Source organism: Pan troglodytes, chromosome 4 (assembly GCF_028858775.2).
Source record: "Pan troglodytes isolate AG18354 chromosome 4, NHGRI_mPanTro3-v2.0_pri, whole genome shotgun sequence".
NCBI lineage: Eukaryota > Metazoa > Chordata > Mammalia > Primates > Hominidae > Pan > Pan troglodytes.
Window position 1 is genome coordinate 157,043,616 of NC_072402.2, and position 12,198 is coordinate 157,055,813.

Genomic DNA, 12,198 nt, shown 5'->3' on the forward strand with positions numbered 1-12,198 from the left:
TAAAAAGGAATTTCTTCTGCCTGACTACCTCTGAGCTGCAACATCTGTTTTTTCTTGCCTTTGAACTTGAATTGAAACATTAGCTCTTTCTGAGTCTTGAGTCTGCTGGCTTTCAAACTAGAACTACAACATTAGCTTTCCTGAATGCAAATCAAAACCACAATGAGATGCCATCTCACACCAGTTAGAATGGCGATCATTAAAAAGTCAGCAAACAACAGGTGCTAGAGAGGATGTGGAGAAATAGGAAAACTTTTACACTGTTGGTGGGACTGTAAACTAGTTCAACCATTGTGGAAGACAGTGTGGCGATTCCTCAAGGATCTAGAACTAGAAATACTATTTGTCCCAGCCATCCCATTACTGGGTATATACCCAAAGAATTATAAATCATGCTACTATAAAGACACATGCACATGTATGTTTATTGTGGCACTATTCACAATAACAAAGACTTGGAACCAACCCAAATGTCCATCAATGATAGACTGGATTAAGAAAATGTGGCACATATATGCCATGGAATACTATGCAGCCATAAAAAAAGGATGAGTTCATGTCCTTTGTAAGGACATGGATGAAGCTGGAAACCATCATTCTGAACAAACTATCACAAGGACAGAAAACCAAACACTGCATGTTGTCACTCATAGGTGGGAATTGAACAATGAGAACACTTGGACACAGGATGGGGAACATCACACACTGGGGCCTGTCGTGGGGTGGGGGGAGAGGGGAGGGACAGCATTAGGAGATATACCTAAAGTAAATGATGAGTTAATGGGTGCAGCACACCAACGTGGCACACATATACATATGTAACAAACCCCTGCACATTGTCTTCATGTACCTTAGAACTTAAAGTTATTTTTTAAAAAAGCCACAGAACTCTTTTGTAAGTAAATAAAAAATTAGCTTTCCTGGTTCTCAGACATTTGGACTAGGACTAGAACTAAGCCATTAGCTCCCCTGGGCCCCCAGCTTGTAGGCTTCAGATTTTAGGACTAGTCAGCTTCCATAATCACATGAGCGAATTTCTTATAATAAATCTCTGTGTGTGTGTGTGTGTATGTGTGCAATATATATACATTCTCTTGGTTCTGTTTCTCTGGAAACCCTAATAAATTATACTTGTTGACTCAAATAATTTCTCGCTGGTCTTAGAATTTTTTATATTCAATATTATGTCATGTTTGAATAGAGATAATTTTACTTCTCTTTTCCCCAATCTGAATACCTTTAAATTCCTTTTTTTGTTGTTGTCTAATTGCACTGGCTAATACTTTCAGTATAATGTTAAATAGAAGTGGTGAGAATAGATATTCTTGTCTCATTTCTGATCTTGGAGAAAACATCCAGTTTTTCATCACTAAGTATGATGTTAGCTGTGAGTTTTTTCAGTTTCTCTTTATTAGGTTGAGGAAATTCCCTTCCATTCCTAGGTTTTTTGAGTTCTTATTCTTTTTGATATTATAGAAGAGTTTGGGTTTCATAAAATCTTTTTAAAGCATCTATTGAGAAGATTATGTGGCTTTTGTTTTTTATTCTATTGATATGGTGTATTATATTGATTGATTTTTTGATGTTAAACCAACCAATCTTTCATTCCAGGGATGAGTCTCACTTAGTCATGAAATGCAGTCTCTTTGTATGTTGCTGGATTTAGTTTGCTAGTACTTTGTTGAGAATTTGTGCCTCCATATTCTTAAGTGATTTTGGTCTGTAGTTTTTTTTTGAGATGTGTTTGTCTGGTTTTGATGTCAGGGTAATACTAATTTCATATAATAAGTTAAGAAGTGTTTCCTCCTCTTTTATTTTCTTGGAAGAGCTTGTGAAAAATTGACATTACTTCTTTAAATGTTTGGTACAATTCAGCGTGAAGCCATTTGGTCTTGAGCTTTTCTTTGTGGGTAATTTTTTGATCACAAATTTAATTTCTTTAGTTGTTAGAGGTCTACTGAGATTGTTGGTCTAAGATGGTCTAAGTTATTTAATTTATTGACATATAATTGTTCATAAGAATATTATAATTATTTTGAATCCTTTATAATCCTTTTTATTTCTATAAGGTTGGTAGTAATGTTCCATCTTTTGTTTCTGGTTCTAGTAATTTGAGTTGTCTCTTTTTTTCTCAGCAGTCTAATTAAAGGTTCGCCAATTTTGTTGATCATTACAAAGAACCAGTTTTTGATTTCATCAATTTTTGTAATGGTTTCTTTTTCCTCTATTTTATCATTTTCCACTCTAATCTTTATAATGTCCATCCTTATGCTCACTTTAAGTTTCATTTGCTTTTCTTCTTCCAATGTTTTACGGTTAGGTTATTGCTTAGAGGTCTTTCTTCTTTTTCTAATATATGCATTTACGGCTCTAAATTGTCCTCTGAGCAGTGATCCAGCTACATTTCTTAGGTTTTGGTATGCCATATCTTTATTTTCTTCTATCTCAAAGTACTTTTAATTTCTCTTTTGATTATTTCTTTGACCCATTGGTTATTTAGGAGCATGGTATTTAGCACCTCTTAAACTGGAATAGTTACATTTCAAGTGCCTAATAGCCACTATGGCTGGTTGTTAGCATATTGAACAGTGCAACTTTATAGAGTTATTCAGTGATGCAAGTTGGGAGTTGAACCTGGTTTATCTGATTCCAAGGAAATAATCTTTGCAAACTGTCTCTCCAATATGTTAAATGTGTAAAATAGCAAGCCTTGCTAATTAGCCACTTTAGGAAGTTTAATTACTTTATTTTGGGAAAGTAATTTTAAGCATTTTACCTTTTAAATTATTAAATAATTTTTTATTCGTGTATACTTTAGGCAGACAACATAATATTTTAATATCCTCATATATAGTGAAATGATTACTACAGTCAAATAAATTAGCATATCTGTCACCTTTTATAGTTACCTTTTAAGCTTTAAAAAAATTTTAAACATAGCACACCTGTAGAAAAATGCACTAAGTATAAATGTACAGCTCAATAAATTATCACAAAACAAACACACATGCATCCACTGCTTAGTTCAAGAAATGGAACATTGCCAATCACTTCAGATGTCCCCTCTGTGCCACTGTCCAATCTATATCCTTCTCTTCCTTCCAAAAGTGATCATCTCACTTCTAACCAGAGTTGGATTTACCATTAAGACAATAGAGCCTAAGCTATAGGGGCCCTCATTTACACAGACCTCTTCCAAAGCCCTAATGTGGGGTGGAGCGCTCAGTAAAGTGTTCATATGGTCATTTGTCATCATTTTTATGTGTTTTTGTAAATTTTACATAAGGAGAATATTTTGACCATAGTCACTTAAGGTGGTGGTGCTTTCTACTCTGACTTTCCTGCCTTCACATTTTGCCTTTTGTTGAGTGGTAATGAGATAGCTATTGATGTTTTTGGGGTTTGTCCAAGCCTTAGACTCTGAGGGTAGGGGAGTTGAGGATATATTTTATTGAGGTCAGCAAGATTTATTTATGTGACTCCAAGTCACTTCCATATTCAAACAGTTAAGTTCATGTAGGATTATATATCATAAGTTATTTATATATTGTCCTGCTGATGAACGTTGGGCTTATTTTGAGTTTTTTGTTATAACAAATTATACTGACACATCATTTTTGTATATTTCTTTTGGCAAATATACGTATGCATTTCTTTTTCCTTTTCTTTCTTTTTGTTTTTTGAGACAGGATCTCACTCTGTTGCCCAGGCTGGAATGCAGTGATACGATCATGACTCACTGCAGCCTCAAACTCCTGGGTTCAAGTAACCCTCCCACCTCAGCTTTCTGAGTAACTGGGACTACAGGTATGTGCATCCCCACTCAGTTAATTTTTAAATTTTTTATAGAGACGGAGGTATCCCTTTATTGCCCAGGCTTGTCATAAACTCCTGGGCTCAAATGATTCTGCTGCCTTGGCCTCCCAAAATGCTGGGGTTACAGGCTATGCATTTCTTTTTGCTATACCTCTCTAGGTATGAAACAACCAGCTCATAGGGTCATTTGTATGTTCAACTTTGGTAGACATACCAAACTGGTTTCCAAAGTGGGTATAAACACATATGTTCCTACAAGTAAGCACATGAGGGTTTCCTTTGCTTTACACCTTTGCCAAAAAAAAAAAAAAAAAAAAAAAAGAATAAGTAGTTTTTACATTTCAGCAATTCTGATGAGGTTGTAATGTTATTTCATTCTCATTTAAATTTGTATATCCCTGATTATTTTTGAGGCCAGGCACCTTCTCAGTCTATCAGTTATCTGTTAAGTTTTGAATCGATTTGTCCATTGGCTGTCTTACCTTATTGATTGGTAGAAGCCCTTAATTTTGGCATGAGCTCTTTATTAGTTACATGTGTGGCAAATATTTTCTCCCACTCAGGGACTTGCTGTTTCACTCTCTTTATGGTAGGTTTTGATGACCAGAAGTTCTTAAATTTAATTTAGGCTAATTTATTAATCCTTTTGTTTCAGGTTAGTATTGTTTTATTTAAAAACTGTTTCCTGGGCTGGCTCACATCCCAGCACATTTGCAGACTGAGCCAGGAGGACTGCTTGAGCCCAGGAGCTTGAGACCAGCCTGGGCAACATAGGGAGACCCCATCTCTACAAAAAATTAAAAAATTAGCCAGGCATGGTGGCTCATGCTAGCTACTCGGGAGGCTGAGGTGGGAGGATCTGCTTGAGCCTAAGAGGTTGAAGCTACAGTGAGCCATGATGGCACTACTGCACCCCAGCCTGGGCAACAGAGCAAGACCCTGTCTCAAAAAATACAAAATAATAAAAAATAAAAACTATTTCCACACTGCAATATTATGAAGATATTCTCCTATTACCATAGGATAATGCTTCCTTTCTAAAGCATTATTGGTTTGTCTTTCACATTTAGATATATAATTCACATAGAGTTGATTTTTATGTATGATGTAAAGTAAAGGTCAAGTTTCATTTTTCTTACGTGGATATGCAGTTAACTTAGTACCACTTATTGAAAAGATTGTTTTTTCTCCACTAGTTTGCAGTGACTCATCATTAGACAAGTATCTATGTATTCATGAGTTATCTCTTCTTCTTCATTGATCTACTGGTCTACTCTTGTGCCAATACTGTGTTATCTTAAAATAAATCTTTTTTTTTTTTTTTTTTTTTTTGAGATGAAGTCTCACTCTGTCACCCAAGCTGGAGTTCAGTGGCATGATCTTGGCTCACCGCAAACTCCACCTCCTGGGTTCAAGCAATTCTTCTCCCTCAGCCTCCAGATTAGCTGGGATTACAGGCATGTGCCGCCACACTGGGCTAATTTTTGTATTTTTAATAGAGACGGGGTTTCACTATGTTGGCCAGACTGGCCTCGAACTCCTGACCTCAGGTGATCCGCCTGCCTCAGCCTCCCAAAGTGCTGGGATTAGAGGGGTGAGCCACCGCACCTGGCCTAAAATAAATCTTTTAATGAGTAGAAGCAGTCATTCTATCTTATTTTTTCTCTTTCAGAATGTCTTGATTATCGTTGGTCCTTCACATTTCCATATCAGTTTTAGAGTCAGCCTGTCAATTTTCATGTAAATCCTGTTGAAATTTTATTAGGATTACATTGTATCAGTAGATCAATTTGGACAGAATTGGTACATGGATGATACCTAATATCATAAATTTATTATATTTGGTATTTACAAACCAATACATGTAATCTACCACATGCTTAATTTATTTGTCTATTCCTGACTTCTCGAGATGAAAGCATAGATCATTGTTTTTTCCCCAGCCTTTCTTGTTTCTTAACATATTCATTTTAAGGTTGCCCTATGAGCATGACCTTAGTTGGATTCCCCAAAATAATTAGTTAGTTAATTAATTTGTTGACTGATTGATTGACACATTGCTAGCTCCTCTCAGACTGCCCAGTCTTCCTCATGCCCAAAGTGCTCTCATTCCATTCACGATAACGCCCAAAATCTTTACCTTGGCACACTCGTTTCTCCATGATCTGCCCCTACTCTCTAATCGCTGTCACCTCCTACAATTTGTCCCCTTATCCACCTTGCTCCAACCACACTGGCCTCCTTACTGTTCCTCAACAACATCAAACACACTCCTGTCTCAGAGCCTTTGCCCTTGCTGCCACCCCTATCTGGAAGGTTTATACTTTAAATAGCCAAAAGGCTTTTCCTCTTCCTTCATTCAGGTTTCAGCTGAAATGCACCTTTTTTTGGAAAGACCTTCCATGACTACGTTATATAAAATGGCATTCTCTAGCACCCACTATCACCCATACTTTGATTTTATTTTTCTTCATAATGATACTTCCCAACTGACAAAATAAATTTACATGTTTATTTATTGTTTGGCTACCATTTTCTTCTCTCTCTAGAATATAAACTTCATGAGGATAAGGATTTTTTTTTCTGTTTTATTTACTTCTGTATCTCCAAAGCCCACAAAATGTGTGGTACATGGTAGATGATTTATAAATACTTGGGTGATGGATTCTGTACTTGGCGTCAGAAGATCTGGATTAAATAGTTCTGAATCTGCCTCTTATTAGCCACGTGACCTTGCGCAACCAAATGCAACTTTCTAAGCCTCGATTCCTTTAATGGTATAGTGGAATAATAATTATTGCCCCTGAGATACTGAGTGTAAAAGTACTTTATGAAGTATACAAAATCATCATAGACATTTTTCGATATTATTTTCAGAAAATGTCTTGCTTGTCCCAAATTTCTTTCTATTTGGACTTCCTTGGTGATAAAAATTCTCCTGTGGGAGAATTTTTGTTGTGAACATTTTGGACATTTTGTTGTGTTCGGCTCTAGCTAAAACATGAGCATTTGTTCCTAGAAAGGATAACATTTTTACACTTCTGTTGCCATTAGTATGTGAGCAAGAATTAATATATGAACTCATTGTCACTGATGACATGCGATATGGGTGGGTAGGTTTTGGTGGAGAAAGCACTAAGCAAATGTCTAGAGCATTGTGGGGATGGGAGTGCTGGAAAAGCCATTTTAAGTGGGTGCCTGGGGGAAAAATTAAAAAGTTCTTTATTAGTCAGGTTAGGCTATGTTATATTGCAGCACAACAACCTCAAATTCTCAGAAGCATATCAGGAAAGGTTAATTTCTTATCCAAATAGTCTTCTGTGGTTTCATACTACTCTCCAGGGGTTGGGAGGAGATAGTTGTATTATTTCACATGCCTGTGTGGGGACTTTTTAGGGAATCTTAGTTAAACAACTTGGATAAATTTAATAAAGTTTTATAAGACTACCACAGTACAAATCTATCTTGGCAAAAGATTTTACAGTTTACATAGGAATATGCTTGAAAATACTATTGTTATTTTCTAGCCCTTTTGGCATAGAGTTTAGGTATAATTATCACATTTTCAACTGCAAGTTGTATCATGTGTTTTGATGGATATGTATGTTTTTGGGGAAATGGGACTCATTATTTGAATTAGAACCTTTAAAAGAATGCTACCATTTATTGAGCAATTATTGTGTACCAAGTAGCACAGTAAAAGCTTTGAATATCTTATCTCATTTGATGTTCAAAACAGCTTCCTGAGGGAGATACTATTACTATATTCACCTTATAGTGAGGAAACTGATGTTCAGAGATGTGGAGTAATTTGTCTCCAGTCACACAAATAAGTGGAAGAACTCAGGCCAAATTCAGGTCTGTCTGGCTTCAGAACTTGTGGTCTTTACCACAACACAATGCTATCTACCTCTCCCCGGATAATATATTCTGCATGTATGATTGCCATAGGTCTATCAGCAGCCCAAAATAGATGATGACAATGAATATATTAATATAATAGGGTTATATTAATGATTTCACAGCATTTGGGCCTGAGTGTAGAATCCCAAAGATGTTCTGTTGTGTATGTTTAACATTCCCAGTGTCACAATCACTCCTTTGGGTTAAGACTTTGCCTGTGATAGACCCAGGTAAAATGCAAATATCCTTCATGGGAGCAAAAATAAATTAACACGATCACTATGACCAGCAAGAAATAGCTGATTTCTATCATCAGGGAATAACCAAATGAAGAAGACAAATTTAAAATAGTTTGTTAGAAAGCAATTTAATATAACATATAATCAAATGAAAACTTAAATATAACTGAGTGGAAGTTATATTTTGCATAACTATAATGTGTATGCCAATGAGGGAAGGGTTTTATAATTGAAAATAGTTATCAGGAAAGGATTCTTGGAGTAGTTGGCACTTGGTATGAGTCTTGAGTCACTTGGAAACTATGTACTATATGTGTCTAATAATCCTGATTTTAAAAACCTATAATAAGTCTCTCTTTTTTTTCTGCCCATAAGAGTCCACCTGTTTCCATCTTCTGTTTCTCTGCAAAAATGCTGGTGCGTTTCACTCTAATCATGTGACTTGAATGGGAGCTGCCATCTTTTTAGAGCTCTTTCTCCTAGACAGTGTTGATTGGCTCAGAGATAGGCACTTGATTTAGTCCAGACTAATCAGAATACTCAAACTTATGTCCACAGTTGGTGAGTTCAGTGATAAGTACCTGACCCAAGATTGGTCAATTCTATCAATTTGTAGGATATTTGCATTTGAGACTAGAAAAAGTGAATCTCAATTCTTCTATGGGTTTTGCTTCTGTGTTGTAAGATTTGAGGTACTAGAGCTCTGGGTGGCCATGTTCCTGGTTGGTCTATTCTAAGAAAGAATGAGGTGCCCTGTGGGGTTGAAACAGAAATGAGAGATGCAAAGAGAGTAAGGTGGCATTTCCATTTCTGGTCTCTGAGCTCTACCTTTATGCACTGTTTTGGCTGTTCAGTCTTCATCTAAATAACTTCTAATAACTCCACTGCCACCGCCATCTAGCTATGCTTTTGGGTAATTTGAGTTGAATTTTTGTCACATGCAACTGAGAGTCCTGACTAGTATTTCATTGTGACTTTATATTGAAATAGGCAGAATAAAAATTATCTTTATTTTACAGAGAGAAAACGAGGCTCAGAAAAAATATGTAACCAAGATACTAAAAAAAGTATAGGAGTTAATCCAAAACAAACATTAGATCTTCTCTCACTGGAGAAAACATTGGTAGGTACAAGGAGCTAGGTCATGAAAAGTCTACTGGCTTAGGAGCAGTATATGAACTATGAATAAAATAGCTTCCTACCTCTTAGGGTATTCTGAATGTTCTGACACTAGATTTTGGTATCATTTAAGGTTGGGTTTTTTTATTGTTGTTGTTTTTGTCAGTAAAATCCTGGCTTTTGAGGAAAAAGGAGGAAGTCCAATTCCACCACAGAACCCACTTCCCTTTTGACTTTAGGTCCATGGGGTTGCCCAGGTCTGAAATAAGTTAATAACGATCTCTTTTGTACTGTAGTGATGTAACCCTGAAAAGAATGGGCTTTTGGTAAGGATTAATTTTAAAATGATACCAAATGATTGATTGGTCCACTCTTGTCAAAGCACACTCAAATCTGTACTAACCCAGGGATACAGAAAGATTCAGAAAGCACAATCCTTTGAATTTTAGGACAAACTTTACTTAGAGAAGTATCTCCTTAATAAACAAAAAAAGAAAATAAACTTGGGACGTTTAAAACTTTACATTTTGCCATATTTCAAATAAGATTTAAGATAGCTTAAAAGAATATAAACATATAAAAGACAATTTAAGTTAAAAGTGGAAGAGAGGCCGGGCGCGGTGACTCATGCCTGTAATCCCAGCACTTTGGGAGGCTGAGGTGGGTGGATCACTTGAGGCCAGGGGTTCGTTCAAGACCAGCCTGGCCAACATGATGAAACCCCATCTCCACTAAAAATACAAAAGTCGGGCATGGCGGCACATGCCTGTAAGTCCCAGCTACTTGGGTGGCTGTGGCAGGCGAATCGCTTGAGCCCAGGAGATGGAGGTTGCAGTGAGTCAAGATCGCACCACTACATTCCAGCCTGGGTGACAGAGTGAGACTCTGTTTCAAAAATAAATAAAATAAAATAAAGTAGAAAAGAAACAAAAATTATAAGATAGGGACATTAAATGGAGTTAGAAATGAGGCTAATAAATAATGAATATGCTGCACCATGGAATACTACTCAGCCATAAAACAGAACAAAATAATGGACTTTGCAGCAACTTGGATGGAGCTGGAAGCCATTATCTTAAGTGAAATAATTCACAAATGGAAAACCAAAGATTGTATGTTCTCACTTGTAAATGGGAGCTAAGCTATGAGGATGCAAAGGCATAAGAATGACTTTGGGGACTCAGAGGGAAGAGTGGGAGGGAGGTGAGGAATAAAAGACTACACATATTGGGTACAGTGCATACTGCTTAGGTGATGCGTGCATCAAAATCTCAGAAATCCGGCCGGGCGTGGTGGCTCACGCCTGTAATCCCAGCACTTTGGGAGGCCGAGGCGGGTGGATCACGAGGTCAGGAGATTGAGACCATCCTGGCTAACACAGTGAAACCCTGTCTCTACTAAAAATACAAAAAATTAGCCAGGCGTGGTGGCAGGCACCTGTGGTCCCAGCTACTTGGGAGGCTGAGGCAGAATGGCGTGAACCCAGGAGGTGGAGGTTGCACTGAGTCAAGATCACGCCACTGCACTCCAGCCTGGGTGACAGAGCAAGACTCCATCTCAAAAAAAAAAAAAAAAAAAAAAAACCTCAGAAATCCCCACTAAAGAATGGATCCATGTAATCAAAAACTATCTGTACCCCCAAAACTATTGAAATTAAAAAAAAAATGAATGTGACACAGTCCTATATGTATTTGACAACTAGCCCCAAGCTGGGTTGGGCTTTAAGCTTTCTTGTTGTCAGTGCAAATAGAGAAACTCAACCAAGTACAGTTTTGTAATATCCACGAGACAAATGTTTAGGAAAAGTACAACTACATCTAATACTATGTCCAGAAACAATGTGTCCCTGGGTTCTTACAAAGAGAGCACTGTATTATAAAATACAGAAGGCCTGAAAATCCTCCTTCCAGGAGACCCAAGGATGAGGTTCACAGGCCTGGTTCTTATAGGTGGAAGCATTATTTCTCAAATTTCAATTGTCTTTATTATTTCTGCCATATATACTTACTAAATTTTAGAAATTATTATTATTATCATTATTATTATTTTTTGAGAGGGAGTCTCACTCTGTCACCCAGACTGGAGTGCAGTGGCATGATTTCAGCTCCCTGCAAGCTCTACCTCCTGGGTTCAAGTGATTCTTTTGCCTCAGCCTCCCACATAGCTGGGATTACAGGTGGGCGCCACCACACCCAGCTAATTTTTAAAATTTTTTTGGTAGAAATGGGGTTTCACCATGTTGGCCAGGCTGGTCCCAAACTCCTGACGTCAAGTGATCCGACCGCCTCGGCCTCCCAAAGTGCTGGGATTACAGGCATAAGCCCCTGTGCCCGGCTAGAAATTATTAACCTAATATTTTTTTAATGTAGATTTTATTTTGACTCAGTTTTAAACTTAATCTTAGCAAGGTAGAAAAGCTAGTTATGTTTTTTTCTAATATCCTTTAAGTCAAGTTTATAAGGATTAAAATTAAAGTCTATTTTAATCTAAAATTTTCTTATGTACCATTAATAGTTTGTAGGCCACACCTTGGGAAACACTGACTTAAGGAAAAGGAAAAATCCAGTATTTGAATATCCATGACCTCATTGCATTTTAATATTTCTTGAGAGGTGTCATCTTAATATTTCTTGAGAGGTATTATTATCACCAACAGAGGTGGGGAAACAGGTTAAAGAACTTTTGTAAGGTTCCACAATAACTGAGCAGAGATGAAACTCAAGTATTCTGATGAAAATCAAGTTCTGGCTTCTAGATGGGTGTAGAGAAGGCCTTTTTCCCAAACTGAAGTTCAGACTCTCTTTGACTGTTTACCCCTTTGCTTCCTGCCAGAATGCCCCACCCCACTTAGTCCATAGTGATGCCCACCTGTGGTTAATGGAGCTAAGGCTGCTGGACCAAAGGGAGGAAGTCTGTCAGGCATATGTGGAACCCAAAAGAGGAACTTCATCAACTGTCATGGACAGCTCTGCCACTTTGTGACCCTGTGGACTTTTTGGGAAGTGTTTTTGTGGTTCACCAGTCTCTCATTAGGCAAGGCCATTTGTCCTGGGTTGGTCTTCTTCATTGGTGGAAAGTACAGCTGGGAGATTTGGGATGGTTGCAGATTGACTTGACTCTC